At 35.9% G+C, this 16,403-nt stretch overlaps 1 protein-coding gene across 2 annotated transcripts in view; it reads right to left on the reverse strand.

Moving 5' to 3' along the window:
- PCLO (piccolo presynaptic cytomatrix protein) overlaps positions 1–16,403 on the reverse strand; it is a 423,639-nt gene that overhangs the window by 26,466 nt on the left and 380,770 nt on the right. The window lies entirely within an intron of this gene.

Genomic DNA, 16,403 nt, shown 5'->3' on the forward strand with positions numbered 1-16,403 from the left:
TGTCGAAGCTGATCTTGAAGATGATGGTACTGTCGGTTAAACAAATGGGTCTCAAGGTGAGATGAGATGGAAACTTACAATTGGGCGGTTGTTGAGATGGGAAAGAGGGAAAAAAATCTAAGAAATATGTAAGAGATAAAATCTTCAAGGATTTGGCAATTGCCTACCTGTGGAAAGGAGACAGTGACTGGAAAAATATTGTAACTAAACCTGAGGCATAAGATATAGGAGAAGGAGTTTGCAGGTCAACTCAACTCAACTAAAATCTGATATATTTTGCCCTACCAATAAACTTAAACGTAGACTTTTGAATTTTATCAAAACTTTGATGTTGAAATTAGCAAGGAATTATTCCTTCCTAATTATTATTTAAATTTTTTAAAAAATGTTTATTTTTGAGAGAGAGTGAGAGTCAGAGGGGCAGAGAGAGAGGGAGACACAGAATCCAAGTCAGGCTCCAGGCTCTGAACTGTCAGCACAGAACTCGACAGGGGGCTCAAACTCACGAACTGTGAGACCATGACCTGAGCCGAAGTCAGACGCTTAACCCACTGAGCCACCCAGGTGCCACAGCAAGGAATTTTTCTTAATAAATTAAAAGCTGTATTGTTTTAAGTAATATAATATTGGATATTTCCATGTTATCATGTCTATCGTGATAACCATTCAACTTAGATTGAATCTTAGGTAATATTTTGGAAGGAAAAATAATCACTCATTAATTGATGAAGATACAATTTTCAAAAGTCATTTGAAAAGTCATTCTTTTCAGTAACACAATCATTCCATTCTCTTAATTTAAAATAAAATTACTTTCAGGAACGTTTTAGTGGAATATCTTATTTTGAATATACCTGAGCACTTTATTAAGGAAAAAAAAAATCTATGAAGGAGAAAATGCTCAATTAAACTTAGTTTTATGAGAGCCTAACACATCAAATCAAATGCTACAAAGACCTTAATCTGAAATTGCTAATTCATATTTCTAACCTCACAAAAAACCCCACACATTCTGAAAACAGATCCCATTTCAGCTCTAAACATCCACAAACCAATGAGCAACAGCTCATATTAAATTTATCCAGATAACCACACTGCTGACTATAAAAAAAGCAGACTGTAAATTGGCTGAGAAATATCACAGCAGTCTTGAAATCCAACTAAACTGCACAACTTGACCTAAATGTTGACCCAGCCAATTCATCATTAACTAAAAGAAAATGAATTCAAACCATCAGACTATCCAAAGTAACAAACACTTGAAGAAAAAACTCTCTGTCTTGAAAATAAATTGTTGACAAATGGTTCCAGTTTTTCTGGCCTCTTGCAGTAATTGAAATCACTTTAAACTACCTTTTCCACCAATTACAACAGTTAGAAGCCCAACAGATGCCCCTGCTTAACTCAATACAGAACCGCAGAATGGAAAATGGACTCACATAACTCGGTACTAAAGACAGCGTGCTGACTTAAGCTGTTCAACCAGTAATCCTGTTTCTTTGGTTAATGAAATATTACTGAATGAAAAAAAAAAACATTTCAAAAGGTAAGAACACTAAGTCCGTTAATTTTAGAAGAGGGAGTATTTTGAAAAATTCCATTTCTCATGCTTCTGAAAAAAGCCCTTAGTGTTCCCAGAGAACTTTCTAAAATGTGTATGCCAACATTCATGCGTTTTCAAATATAGACTAGTAACTTCTTTTGACTAAACCTGCTTTTAATACCTTATGGTAGCATCTGAACTTTTTATTTCTTTGTAACATACCAAAGACGGATAAAATAAAAAGTATTCAACTAATCCCCTCACTGTCTTCGGGATAGAGACTGGCAATTTTTATTAAAAAAAATCAAATCCCTCATCTGAACTTGTTTGCCAGTGATTTTCCCCCTTCGCTCAGAGAGCCCTACGCCTAGGCTCACACAGTGATCAGTATGGGAGGGGCTGATCCATCAGGCTTTCCAAATAAGAGATCAAGGAGAGGACACTGTACGTGTATAAAGACAAAGTTAGAGCAAACTTTAAGTGTTCAACCTCATTCAAACTCCATTTTACTCTTTTAATTCATCTTAAAAATGTTCTCTGACGCGCATACCATATGGCTTTTTAAAACACAATCTATTTCTTTCTTTAAAATTCTGTGAAGCACAGGTTTGCTTTTTATCATTTCCCCCCACTTTATTTTATCACTTTTTACACTGAGCTCTGTTAACACTTTTAGTTTCTTCTTTTTAAATCATACTTGCTTTAACAACTGATCATTTAAAAAAGTGACCATAATCACATTATTTCATTTCTAGAATGCTAGTGCCTAAAACTTCTCTGTTTGCATTTTTGTTCTGAATCATTTTTAGAATGAACACATTCCTTTTTTTTTTAAAGGTTGTGTGTGGTTTTTTTTTTTAAGTTTATTTTGAGAAAGAGAGAGAGAGAGATGGGGCAGAGAAGGAAGGAGAGAAAATCCCAAGCAGGCTTTGTGCTGTCAGTGCAGAGCCCAATGCAGGGCTCGACCTCTCAAAGCCACAAGATCATGACCTGAGCTGAAGTTAGACACTTAACTGACTGAGAGGTCCCTAAAATGAATACATTCCTATTTGTCTTCTAGATATCTCTCAGAGCTGTCTATCCCCTTTTCTTCTACTGCTGTCTCTGCCTGCATTCTTGTCCTTATCATTTCTTACTCGGACTTCTGAGTTGCCTCCTACCTGGTCCCCTGACTACAGATGTGATCCCTTATAATACATCCTTCATAGCACCAAATCTGATCATGCAATTTTCCTTTTAAAAATCCATCCTTAGCTTCCAATTGCCTGTCTACAGGGTTGAGTTTAAATTCTTGCTGACAGTGTCTGATATTTCAAAAATTATCTGAACCATGATTACCTTTCAAGCCCTGTCTCCCTCCAGCATAAAACTCTGCTTCAGTCACACTGAAGTGCCCACAGGTTCACCAATAATACATAGTCTCTCACAATCCTAAGGCTTTGAACATGAAGCTTCCTCTTAATGGAAACCTCACCACCCCTCCTCCAGTTATACTTGTTATTGCTTTTATTTCAAGAACCATCTACCAAAGTACTCCCTGCCAGGAAGGCTTTCCTCAGCCAATCTAAAGCAAAGTGCCTTAATATTCAATGTGCATTCACTTGTATTATAACTCTTATAATTGTCCATGAACATATCTGTCTTCCCCACGGCAATGGTTCTTTCTGGTAGAGATTCATAATTAATCATCTTCTGCAGATCCAGCTGGGCTTTGTGAAAAAAGAAGCACAACCAATACAAATGCAGAATTACTACAGTTTTAAGTAGATAGCTTTTAATTGAAGAAATGTCATCTCTGAGTTCAGTTTTAGAGTGATAAACTCCGTAAAAAGCTGTACATCGGCATACATGATTAATATCACTTTTAGAGATGTTTGCTCATGGCAGGTATATTCAAATGTCACCCCTATAATACTAGGCTTGATTTATACTTAAGTCTCTCTGAATCTTGGTTTCTCGATTCAAAAAATATTTATTAAGTGGGTGTTTTATGCAAGCCTCTGTGTTAGACAGTGGGAATCTCATCAATATTATAATACCTAGTTTACAGAGTTGTTATAAGAATTGGGGCCACCAAAATTTTCAAGATACCAGTCAAGTGCTTAGCAAACAAATGGAGTGTGATTCTATGGTTGGTTCTTATTACTGAGGAGGATATGTTTGTTTTTTAAGATGGGTCATCAAATAGAATACATACACATCTATATAATATAGATATATACAGGTATAGAATACATATATATATATTGTTGATACACATACGCAATATGTATACATATATATCAGCAATAATGTCAAAATAAAATGCATAAGATAAAGCTCTGCTACAGCTATTTAGTATTCCTTAACGCCAATGACAGTTTCTGGACATCAGAGGGCAATGTAAATTATAGAATTCACAATGGTGTGCTATTTTGTGAGCAAGTAAGCATCTGCTTTTGATAACAGTCTAAAACCACATCTGCTTCATGCAGGAAAATACTCAAGTGCAAAAGATGACCTGAATAGAGAGCAATTCTTTCTTAAAATAAAAGAATTAAACAGGTGAATGCTTTCTTCCCCCCTATGATTTTTATTGTTGCAAAGCAAATAGAATATACTGATTGTTTTAGAGACTAGCGGTCAAACGTTTAAAAAGAAGCCGTGTGCACTCTCCTCTGAGTATATTATCTTAGGTCTGCGTTACTTCCTTATCTGTAAAATTGGTTTCCTCAGGGAAAGTGTTATTCGGTTGAGTAAAGGCTTTTTTTGTGAAATGTGCTGGCCTTTTTTTTTGGGGGGGGGGGAGGCGGAAGATAGTTCTACCTTTTTGCTTAAATATAAAAGGGTTTTTTTCCCTACAAAAAATTACATAAATTTCCAAATGACTTTCTGGATAAAATAAATAAGAATGTCTTAATTGGAGAAAATATCTAATAATCTAAATGGTAGAAAAACAAATTATCTTGAATGAATTCTAGCATTTTCCAGAATTCTGAAATTTTTGTTGCTGAACATTTATAAAATTCATTTCAACTCTTGGGTGACAGGGAAAAAAATGGTAAAGCAACTTGATAGTTTGAATTCCACAGCCTTTCTTCCCCAGAGATTCTGTATTTTATTGTCATCAAAGTCAGGTTTCTTTAAAGTGAAAGAGCTTTCTCTATGTAACAGGATCAGAATATCTTTAATGAATGAGTATGTTAATGACAGCACTTAATTGCAGTAACTATTCCTAAAGAGTTTTAAGAAATGAATATTCATAATCACTTAGGGTAATAGGAGGAAGCTATTTGTGGCAAATAATGGCACTTATTTCTTGTACTTGTTAATACTATTTGATCACTAGCTTTATTTTTTATTCTCTCATATGTGGAAACGTTGAATCATTGTACGTTTTATGCCTTCTTTCTCCAAAATCAATTTTCACACGTCCCAATTCTTCATTTTCCCTAACCCTTGAAAAAAATCACCAAGAAAAACCTATTGTTGCCTATTTTCTGTTTCTTTGGTTCCTTGTATATATATTTCTTAAAATAATTTGGTATTGCCTTTATAACCTATTGATTTTTTGTTTTGGTAGATGAAGATTTAGCCTTCCTCATCCTTGCAACATACTTAGGTTACAATCTTGGTTATACTAATATTTGGCTTTTATATTAAGTTGACTAACATTGTTCATATCTGAGACCATTTGGGTATTCATGGGGTTCTTTACCTAATTCTTTTTGTTTTCCCTCAAATGATTATTTTTGTTTCACAATTTGCTTAGCTTTCTGTGTACTACCCTTAACTGTTTGTAAAATATCCAAGAGTACTAAAACCCCTCTCAAAACCATGTTTCACTTGGCCAGACACATCATGACTTCCGGCAATTTCTCTTTTCCCCTCCTGCACTCACACCCCACTCATCACCCACTTGCAGCTAGAATTCTTCAGGGTCTGATCAGATTTTCCCAGGTGCTCCCTGCACCTGCCACCTGGCTCCTGTCTAGATTCTTCTCATTTGCTCACTGAAGTTCCCACCTTTCTTTCCTCTACTCTTCCTGTCTCTTGGTGCCCAAGTTGTGTGTGTGTCAGCGTGTGACCAAGTGTGAGTTAGTCTCTGTTTTGGTGGAACATACCCTCAAGTAATGTCCAGATAGGTAGCATAAGTAGTAACATTTTTGAGACTCAGCCTTCCCCAAAATGATTTAACTCAACCCTTAGACTTGATGGATACTTTGTGAATAGAATTTTAGTCACAACCCCTGCCACTTGGAATTTCAAGGGCATTACCCATTTTTCTCTATACTTGTAAATGTTTATTTTGCTGGTGAGAAATTTTATGGATCCCTATCCTTCCTCTTTTGTATATAATGTTTTTAATTAATTAACTGTCTCCAGAAATATTTGAAATCCTCCTTGGTTTTCTGAACTAAGATGATGTTATGCCAGGTGTAGTTCTCTTCATTTTTGTCTTTGCAACATGGAAATTTATTTTCTTTGATTTGGGACAGAAACGTGCTATTTTTTTGATTAATATTCCTCTCCATTCTTACTATTTCCTGTGGAATTACTATTAGTTAGAACTTGAACCTGGTGGCTTTATCATTTAATTTTTTTTTATTTTAACAATTATAAGTTAACTGATAAATTCTCTACAGTGAAATGTCAGTTTCACTGAAATGCCATGTCATAATTTCTAAACATGTTTTTTTTCCTCTTTATTTGAGCAAAACATGGGAGACCTTTAAGGAGATATTTATTTAGGATAATGATCATTTGATGATCATATATTAACTTTTTTAGCCCATTCATCACTTGTTTGTTGCCTTTGCTTTTGGTTCTTGTAACATATAAGTTTTATTATTTTTTTGCAGACAAAAAATCTATTATTTATTTCATGGTTTGTGGGTTTCATTTAATGGCTAGAGAGCTACTCTGCAAATGCCACCAAGGTTATACAAATACTCTCCTAAATTTCTTAAATATTTATATTATTTTTAACTTTATTTTATTAATCCAATTTAAAAATATTGGGTATATGTCATAATCTAGTAGATTAGTTTTCTTTTCTTACAGAAGAAAATTATGACACAATTATATTCTCCTAAATAAAAATGTCCACTTCATTTAAAATTTATAATCATATTACCATATATACATTATGTTATTTCATTTGTGTACACATCTATTTTGTTAATACAATTCTATTTTGAGCACAGCAATTTTGTGGAAATTTTAAGTATCTGATAAAACAAGATTTAAAACTTTTTGGTAAGCTACATAGTGTCTATAATGTAATTGATATTGATATTAGTTCATTGGCCATAAGCATCAACATAGGTGAAAGTTTTCCTTTCCAATTATTATAGACTCATAAATTCAAAATAATTTTTCATGAAGTAGCACTATAACTATCAATATAAAGATAAAAATGTTAGAAAGTACAATGGGCCAGAGTCAGGTGATATTAGATGATTTATCTCTAGGTTTTGATCCAGACTATTTCATAAGTTGCTATGTGACTCTCAGTGAATGGTTTCATTGCTGTGAATCTGTTTCCATAACTATAAACTTGGAATCATTATTTCATATCTGTGTCCTCTACTGTTTTGTTACAAATGAACCAGATAATGAAAAGGCATTTAGAACAAGGTAAACACTGTATGTCTATAACATATATACATCTATTTTACAAATTTTCTACACCTATGCTGAGAGAATACTCTTGGCTTATATTCATTCAGTATATTTTGCTATATTTAATGTCCTTATCTTGATTTAAAACCTGCTCTCTGATAAATAAATCAGAGCACTGACTCCCAATGCAAGCATTTCAGGGACTTCTAGGCAAAAAAAAAAAAAGACATTTTAAAAAATATTAAAAATTGTCATTAGAAATATTAATTTCTGAGAGCCTAAAATATTCTCAGCTTTAAGTTTGGTAACTGCCAGTTCTTTGAACTGTACTAAGGCTAAGAAATATCCATGGTTTCTTCCAGAAACTTATTTAACATTTAGTGGTCCGTCAATAACCTCCAGAGATGAATCTGGCTCAGCGTAAAGACCCAGAATGATTTTTATATTTCAAGAATAGACTTTTTAATAGACACCTTCAATTTTAAGTTCCTAGTGAATACCAAAGTTCCAGAAATCAGTTGCACTGATTTTATACTCAGGCAGGTTGGGAAAATATGATCAGGTCTAGGGAAGCCATTCTCAAGAGGGGGGACACATTACTATACAAGAGATTACATCAGCATTATTTGGTGGGGGGTGGGGGGGGGGAGAAGAACAGCTTGAAATACCCTAATACCTGTATTTGGAAACAAATTGGAAAATGTAGGACCCGAAAAACACCTTCAGGGTGCCTGGGTGGCTCAGCAGGTTAAGGGTCCAACTTGAGATCATCAGGTCATGATCTTGCGGTTCATGAATTCAAGCCCAGCATAAGGCTCTGTGCTGTCAGCTCCGATTCTGTCTCCCTTTCTCTGCCCCTCCCCTGCTCTTTCTCTCTCTGTCTCTCTCTCTCTGTGTCTCTCTCTGTCTCTCCCTCTCTCAAGAATAAACATAAAAAAATTAAAAAAAAAAAAAACCAATAGCACCTTTTCCACTGGAATGCCAAAGGCTGAAAAAGAAATCATTTTAGAGAACACGAGTTAAAAAAGCTTGGGGAAAATGAGGCGGGAAGTAATAACTTACACGACGCAGATGACAATCAGGACAATGATAATGAGCATTTTTTGACTATGAGGCAGCCACAGTGCATAGCACATCACACTCTATTTCCATTAAGCCCTGCAACACACTGACAAGGGAAGTACTGTTGCTGTTCTTACTTTTGTAGATTAGGAGCCAGAGACTTAGAGACTTTCAGTAAGTTGTCTGATTTCATGCATATAAAAATCAGCATGTCCAAACTGGCATATAAAAATATACCATGTTGATGAATAAGAAAATATTATGTACCGACATCAATTACCTCAACATTAGAGCTTCAATAAAACTTCAATTCAAAAACAGTCCGATTCAAAAACTGAAAATAAAATTAGGATAATTGAATAAGTGTGGTAGAGACAAATAGAAGATAGATATGTCAATAAAATATTCCAGAAAGCCCATTACCAGACATAAGCATACTTGAAAATTTTGAATATGATTGATGTATTTCATATGAAGGTGAAAAAGAAAGTTTTCTAGGAATGTTTCCAGGAAAATTGATTTATATCATCACAGAGAATAAAAGAAATTGATTTAAATAATTAAATATTACATTTCACATCACAAAAGAGCTAGATCAAAATAGAAATCATTATGTACCTAATATCCTCTATTAGGTAAAGAATACCTAAGCAAATAAATTAAGGAACAAATTTGGTTTATTACAAAATTATTTATAAATTTGACTCTACATATGTCTGTATTTAAACTCAGCAGCAAGAGTCAGGGATTTAAATTCCCACTTTGAAAGCCCTGGACTCAATCCTTTGTTCACGTATTTACATGTTACTCATACCCATGGATTGAACAACCACCCTCATTTTTCCCAGTAAGTTCAATATCTTCACCTGCCATGCCTAAACCCTGATGAGGCAGCATTGTGTTTTGGTTAGGACCATGGCTTTTAGTGTCAGACATAACTGACCCTAAAGTCTCTTGACTTTGTTTGTGTCTTCACTTTGCCCCTAAAGTCACTAAAATCCTCTGGCTTTCAATTTCCCTGTGTATCACTTGCAGGGGGAGCGGGGGAAGCATAGTATATGTTGTTACCAAGATTTTTCTTTTCCTGGTGGATGGAGCTTAAGAGAGAAACCGTACCTCCCTGTTGCTAGTTCATGTTACTACGTTACGATTCGGAATCTAGATCCAAACTGAGACCTGCATTGAGACTGTATTCACAGTCCAACTACATAATATATATTGTTTCTACCTGGATTTCACATGTATACAGTTGACCCTTGATCAACATGGGTTTGAAGTTACCTGTGGATTTACATCTGCTTATGTGTAGGTTTCTTCTAAAAATACAGTACAGCACTGTAAATATTTTCCTCATGATTTTTATTTTCTTTGCTCTAGCTTACTTTAAGAATATAGTATGTGCTAGATATAGCATACAAGATACATGTTCATTGACTGTTTATGTTATCAGTAAGTCTTCTGGTCAGTAGTAGGCTATTAGTTGTTATGTTTTGGGGGAGTAAAAGTCATACACAGATTTTCAACAGTGCAAGGTGCCCTCGCTCCTAACCCCTGCTCTGTTCAAGGGCCAACCGTACTTTAAGCCCAAAAAAGTCCTAAGAGATTATTTGAATGTAAAAAGAGGTCTACCTTGTTCTTTCACAGGAAGATTCAATATTGTAAGTGTTGTGTCTAAGTTCCTCAGTAACATCAAATACTTCCCACTGTTCACAGAGCATGAACTTCCATATCCAACCTGACTTTGTACACATTTCCAGTTTCTGTGCTTTCCCTTTGTACCTTTTGCTCCAGCTTCACTGAACTGCTTTTCTCCCACATACCCCAGGTCCTTTCTTCCATTGGTGTCTTTCCTCATCTTGTTCCCTCAGCCTGGAATTTGCCTCTTCCACTGCCAACTATTTAGACCTCGTCCATCTTACAAAGCAGTCACCACCGCTACCTTCTTGCACAGAATCATGCCCCCATCGCCCCACTGACTCCCAGAGATTTAGCAATGCTTTCCAAAGCCCAAAGCACATAATTTTGCTCTCAAATTTATGAATTTTTATCACAATTCTTCTCTGCATTACAATTACTAAAGGTAATAAAAATTTAACAGCAGCTATGGCAAAGTCTCCAACTACCGTGAATGCTTTGGCTCTACCCATTGGCTGAGTACGCTCGCTTACTGCCTGATTATGAGATGGGACCATCCTAGATCATAAGCCCCCTCAGATCAGCGTACCTATTGAATTGATCTCCGTAGCATCCAAATTTTAACACAGTGCCTTGCACAAAACAGATATATTCACATGTGACACTGATCAATTCTAGGCATATGAAAAAACAAAGTGTACGTATTAGTAAAATTAGGGCAAGAAACTCACAAACAAGCAAACATATTCAATCCACTGAAACCAATTTTATAATATAATGTGCCTACATTGGTCAATTTTTAAGCACAATTTGTGTAGGGCAAATAATGAAATGATGCAAAATAATCCACTAATCACATTTCCCTTGATAACATCCTGACCTTCAAAATTGAGATAAAAACCAAATAACATCACATTTTCATAATGATTTTGACAAAACAGCTGTAACAATAAACATATTGTCAATAAATTTTGTCCATTGTCACCTTCAATAAAACAGAACTTAAAAAAAGAAAACTTTTTATGTAAAATGAACTCCTTGAGTAAGAGATATAAACTTCTGGGTGCCTGGGTGGCTCAGTCAGTTAAGCATCTGACTTTAGATCTGGTCATGATCTCACGGTTCATGAGTTTGAGCCCCACGTCAGGCTCTGTGCTGACAGCTTGGAGCCTGGAGCCTGCTTCAGACTCTGGGTCTCCCTCTCTCTCTCTCTTTCTGTCCTTCCCCTGTTTGTGCTCTCTCTCTCTTTCTTAAAAGTAAATAAACATTAAAAAAAATAATAAAAAAAAAGAGATATAAGCTTCTAGTTATAAAATAAATAAGTCACTGTGATGGAAAATACAGCATAGGAAATATAGTCAATAATATTGTAGTAACATTATTCAGTGACAGGTGGTGACTACATTTATCATGGTAAGCACTGAGTAATGGATAGAATTGTCAAATCATAATGTGGTACATTTGAAACTAATACAACACTGAAGGTCAACTATACTTCAATAATAGGATTAATTAATCAATTAACTCCTTGATAGAGCATTCTTGACATCACTAAAATGAATAGAATCTGAAAATTCCAAAATAAAAAAAAGGAGAAGTGGTATACAGAAGCCAAAAAAAAATTTCATATTTAATTTGAAATGTTCTCAGTTTAATTAAAAATAGAGCCTGAAGAAATGGGAAATGTTTAAGAGGTGAGATGAATTTTTCTTCAGGAACAAGGTAATACCTATTATTTGAATTGTGGGAACTCTATTAGGGGCTCCAGAAAAGGAAGGATTATGTCACATTCCATGCTGCAGCCCAGTCCTTATCCCAGGGCTGGTCACAACTAGTGTTCAATTATTTGCTAGGTGACATATTGGATTCCCTTCTAACATCTGTTATTATGCTCTAACTGAGGGCCTTCAGGGTGGTTTTATATTTTTCTCTTTGCAGGCTGACTCTTAAATACCCCAGTTGGTCAGGGAAAGAGAGAAAATGAAATGAGTATTTTACATTGAACACTTAGATATTCTAATCTACAAACCCTAAAGGAGATAGTTAGTTACCCATCATCTACTCCATTTCTTTTTCCTATTTAAAAAGAGAAAAATACTCTTAAAAATCTTAAAAAAAAACATTTGTCAAAACAGGATAATGAGATTCAGGACTCCAATACTGAGGCTTAGATTTTTTTTCCTTTTTAAGTAGGCCCAGCGTGGGGCCCAATGAGGAGCTCGAACTCACCGCCCGGAGACCAAGACATGAGCTGAGATCAAGAGTCAGATGTTTAACCAACTGAGCCACCCAGGTGCCGCTGAGACCTAGATTTTTATTGGTTTAATTCAGGAAGTGATTTCTGTTCTACACTTTCTCACGGACTTTGCAAAACATGTTCATTTGTCTCAAAGGGACTCATATGAATCACTGGTAAAGCTATGTGTAAACTATAGATCTGTATAAAATAAACTTGAGATGCAAGCTAAAATGAGATTGTTGTGGTCATTACAGACTTTCGTTATTTTTTCATAAATTGTTATGCTTTTTTAACAACAACAACAAAAACCCACTTCCCGTAAGACATTGAGTTGAATCTTGTTCTCTTGCCTACTCCCCTGGCGCCTGCTTCCTTGGGTTAACATTACTGGTGATGTGCTTTCACAGAGTCAATTATTTGAAATATTTGTGACTAGAGTTTAGCGTATTTCTATAATGGTAGAGGTTTATTTGTTCTGTCCCATTGAAAATGGAAATTGAGTGATTAAATTAAAGCTTCTAAAGATACTTAAGAAAATAAATGATGTATGGGGATTGTTTTTTAAATACACACAGCCAGGCAAATTAAACCTCATACAAAGTGTGATTCTAATGCCTGCTGCAAAAGCTTGCCAACACCTGGTTTAGGACAATAAATGCGTCAAGCTGGTCACTGTACGTGATGTATATGGATACCCACTAACAAACAGTAACACTATTACTTACGTAACACTTAATGAAAACAATGTAGGAAAGGGCTAGATCATCTATTAGGGGTATGGGAGAGTTTTGACGTAAATTGGGAAAACACTTGTCACTACAAATAGGAAGTCTAATTGATTTGAACTAAATCTGTAAGAGGAGTGGTCTTCTATAGCTCTTCCAAAAAGTGCTTGACATTTTGTCATTCTTGACGAATCCCACTCTTGCATGGAATCCAAATGGCTCTCTTTTATATTCACTTTTAATAAGAGCTACAATTTAAGGGATGGTAGTCATGTGCCAAACACAGTGTTTGTTTGTACTTTACATTGTGCGCTTTTTTAAATTGTGAAAGTTCAACCATTCCTTAGCAGAGACAGTCCACAAGAGGGTTACTATTTTCTACTACAACTTAGGTTGGAACCCCAGAACCTTTGCTTGATCTCCCATTCTGACCCACTGAGCATGAGATTATTCAGCATGAGATTAAAATTTATGAGTCACTGCTATAGGGAAGATGCAACATTACTGGAGAAAATGACTAAGTGGAAAAATAGATTTAAAAAAAATCAGAACCCAGAATAAATAGATCTACTCAATACATAGAACAAGGACATGACTAGCATTAGAAAATATTTCATATAATGTGCTCAACATAAAGTTTCAACCCCATTAAACATTACTTTTTGTATTGTGTACACTGTAATTCCAAAATAAGAAGAAAAATGTTACAAAAACAAACTGTTCAAGGGTGATTACTTAAAATTTCTGATATACTTTGGGGCGCCTGGGTGGCTCAGTCAGTTAAGCGTCTGACTTCGGCTCAGGTCATGATCTCACGGTTTGTGAGTTCGAGCCCCGCGTGGGGCTCTGTGCTGACAGCTCAGAGCCTGGAGCCTGCTTTGGATTCTGTGTCTCCCACTCTCTCTGCCCCTCCCTTGCTCATTCTCTGTCTCTCAAAAATAAATAAACATTAAAAAAATCTCTGATATACTTTTGATTTAAACTATGCATATCTTTGTAGATCAGTTTCCCTTAGAGTGGACCAAGGTGTGCATAAAACAAAGTGCTTGCATGAGTAATCTGAAACCCTCTGGGTGAGGTGGAACACTGCAAGATCTACAGTCTCAAGATAATCTTGCTAATCTGCAAAGAGACACTTTTTCTGGTGTCCTGGATTAGAATTAAAAGGAGGAAAAATCCAGTCAAGAAATTATTATGTCTAAAAACAAATTGAACTAAGTCTGCTTTGTTTGCTGGTTTGTTATCCTACAAATTGGCTGTTTTTGTTGACTGACAACAAAAGGAAGTGAAAGCAATCTTCTGATCACTCAAAACAAAATATGTACCATAAATTTACCTGGATGACAACACGGAGTTGACCTTATATCTCTATGGGGACAAAACAAAATCTTGTACGTTAAATTGGTATTTTCCTCTTAACTGCTTAGAATGATTACGTTCTTGGAGAACTTAATAGTTTTCTCCCTAGTCCCTATCTGTGTATTCTTTTCAACTGAAAACTGTTTGTACAGGTTAAATACTTACTGTAGTTTTCTTCCCCATATTGTTAGCAATATCACCTATCTCTTACAGAACTATTCATGCCAAACTTCATATAGATATGAAAATTATAAATTTACTTATTGGCAACATTTTGGAAAGTAAGTTGGTAAAAAAGAACTTGTCCAAAATATTGTTACCAAAAGGGTACATGACTGTAAATGACTCACATTACATTATGTATTCTATCTTATCCCCTTCCTCAACCTCCTGCCCTCTGCTCCATAATCTGAGATTAACTACTGATTAGTCAGTTCACGAAAATATAAACATATTGACTCATAAGTTTAAGTAAAATACAAAGTAGCTTATGACTGATTCCCTCTTGTGTGACTGATAGGAAGAGGAAAGCAGTATTAGGACGAACACATTTTTATTCATTGACAGTTATGAACATTTATATGAAGATAATTTTAGTTTTGAACTTTAAAATTAAAAGAAAAGTGAAAGTAAGTAATTAAACTTTGAAAAAAAGTACGCATGAATTGCTTCTCTATTTACTTGAATACTAGAGTCATATGAAAATCAGTGGGCATCACTTTCACATATGATTATATTGTGTATTCATTTACTCAACAAACATTCTGAAAGCAACATTATAGGCAAAGGCTTTCTGCTAAGTGCTGGGACACCAGGATGACTAAATCATAGCTTAGGTCTAAATGTCATTCAACTTTATGGAGGAGACAGGCATAAGAATAGATAATTACAGATCAAAGATCAATGACAGCAAAAGATGCACATTATGGTGTAAACCAGGGCAGACTTTGTTAGTAGTAGAAGAGCATAGGAGGAGAAGGAGGCAAGATCTGGAAGAGGGTGAATTAAGTTCAGGGTGTACGTAAGTTGATTTGTCTATGGAATCTCCAGGCAAAATACTGCCCGGGCCCTGCACGTCTGGGCTGTAAGGTGTATTCTCAGGTGCATTCTCTGCTCTCCTGTCAGGGCAGCTGTGCCCTAGGATGGTTCCCAGGCTCCCCTGCCCAGTTGGCCTCCATCTGTATTTGATCAGGCACTGACAGAGGTTGGAGAATGGGAGGAAGAAAGCATCTTGGATATTTCTCCCCATCCTTGTGTATCTCAGTATATATTTCTGGCATTTGCCATTTCTCTTCCTTGTCTCCTGCTGACTGCAATTCAGGCTTGCCTGGGTTTCCACTCTCACTAGCCTCCAGCTTGCAGGGACAGTAGCTTCCTTCAGCTACCTCCCTAGGTCGGCTACCTCACTGCTAACTGCTTGGTTTCTCAGGAAGACCGGGAGTATGTAATAACTGTCAGGCATCAATCTCCTCTATTTTAAATACTCAGCGTGGTTTCCCTTTTCTTGGTTGGACACAAATGCCTGGCACACATGAACTATTGGAGTCTGAATTCCAGGGAGTCCAGAGGGTAAATGTGGGTCTAATCAACATATAGATGAGAGGTGATGAGTTTATGCAGAGAGAGGATGTGCAAAATGATGGGTAGATGGGGGTGGGACCCTGGGGAAAATGGCAGCCAGTGAAAGAAAAGCAGTCTGTGAATGAATCTAAAGAAAAACTTTTAGTAGAACCAGAAAAATGTGATATCCACTCATTCACGAGGAACCTCAGGCATCATTCGCACGCAGCATTTGCCCGATGAGGTTTCCGAAGACAGATCAGGTCACCGGTTAGGTAACAGGACCCTATTTGAAATCCAAATATGGGTTTCCTATCTCTTCATCTACTGTCATTGTGACACCGTGCCAGTAATCATTCTTCTTCATAGCAGGTGATTCGGCATCATTTTCCCGGGTCCCCGTCCCTCGCTCTTTTCTTGTGTGCTATTTGCACCTCAGCTTCTTTTCATGTACAACCTGTATATAGTATTATTTGTCTTCACAGGTAATTTTAAGAATTAAATGAGATAACACATGGAAAGTACTTGGAATAGTATAAAATAATTAAGATAGTTAAAATTAGTGACAGGAGGTTCATTTGAAGAAGGAGAACAGTGCTGTCAGATCTTATCATAATATTATGAAAGATAAGCTAGTCTTTGTTCACCTTACAAAAACTGAATATGTGTTTGCAGA

The sequence above is a fragment of the Prionailurus viverrinus genome, chromosome A2 (genome assembly GCF_022837055.1).
Source record: "Prionailurus viverrinus isolate Anna chromosome A2, UM_Priviv_1.0, whole genome shotgun sequence".
NCBI lineage: Eukaryota > Metazoa > Chordata > Mammalia > Carnivora > Felidae > Prionailurus > Prionailurus viverrinus.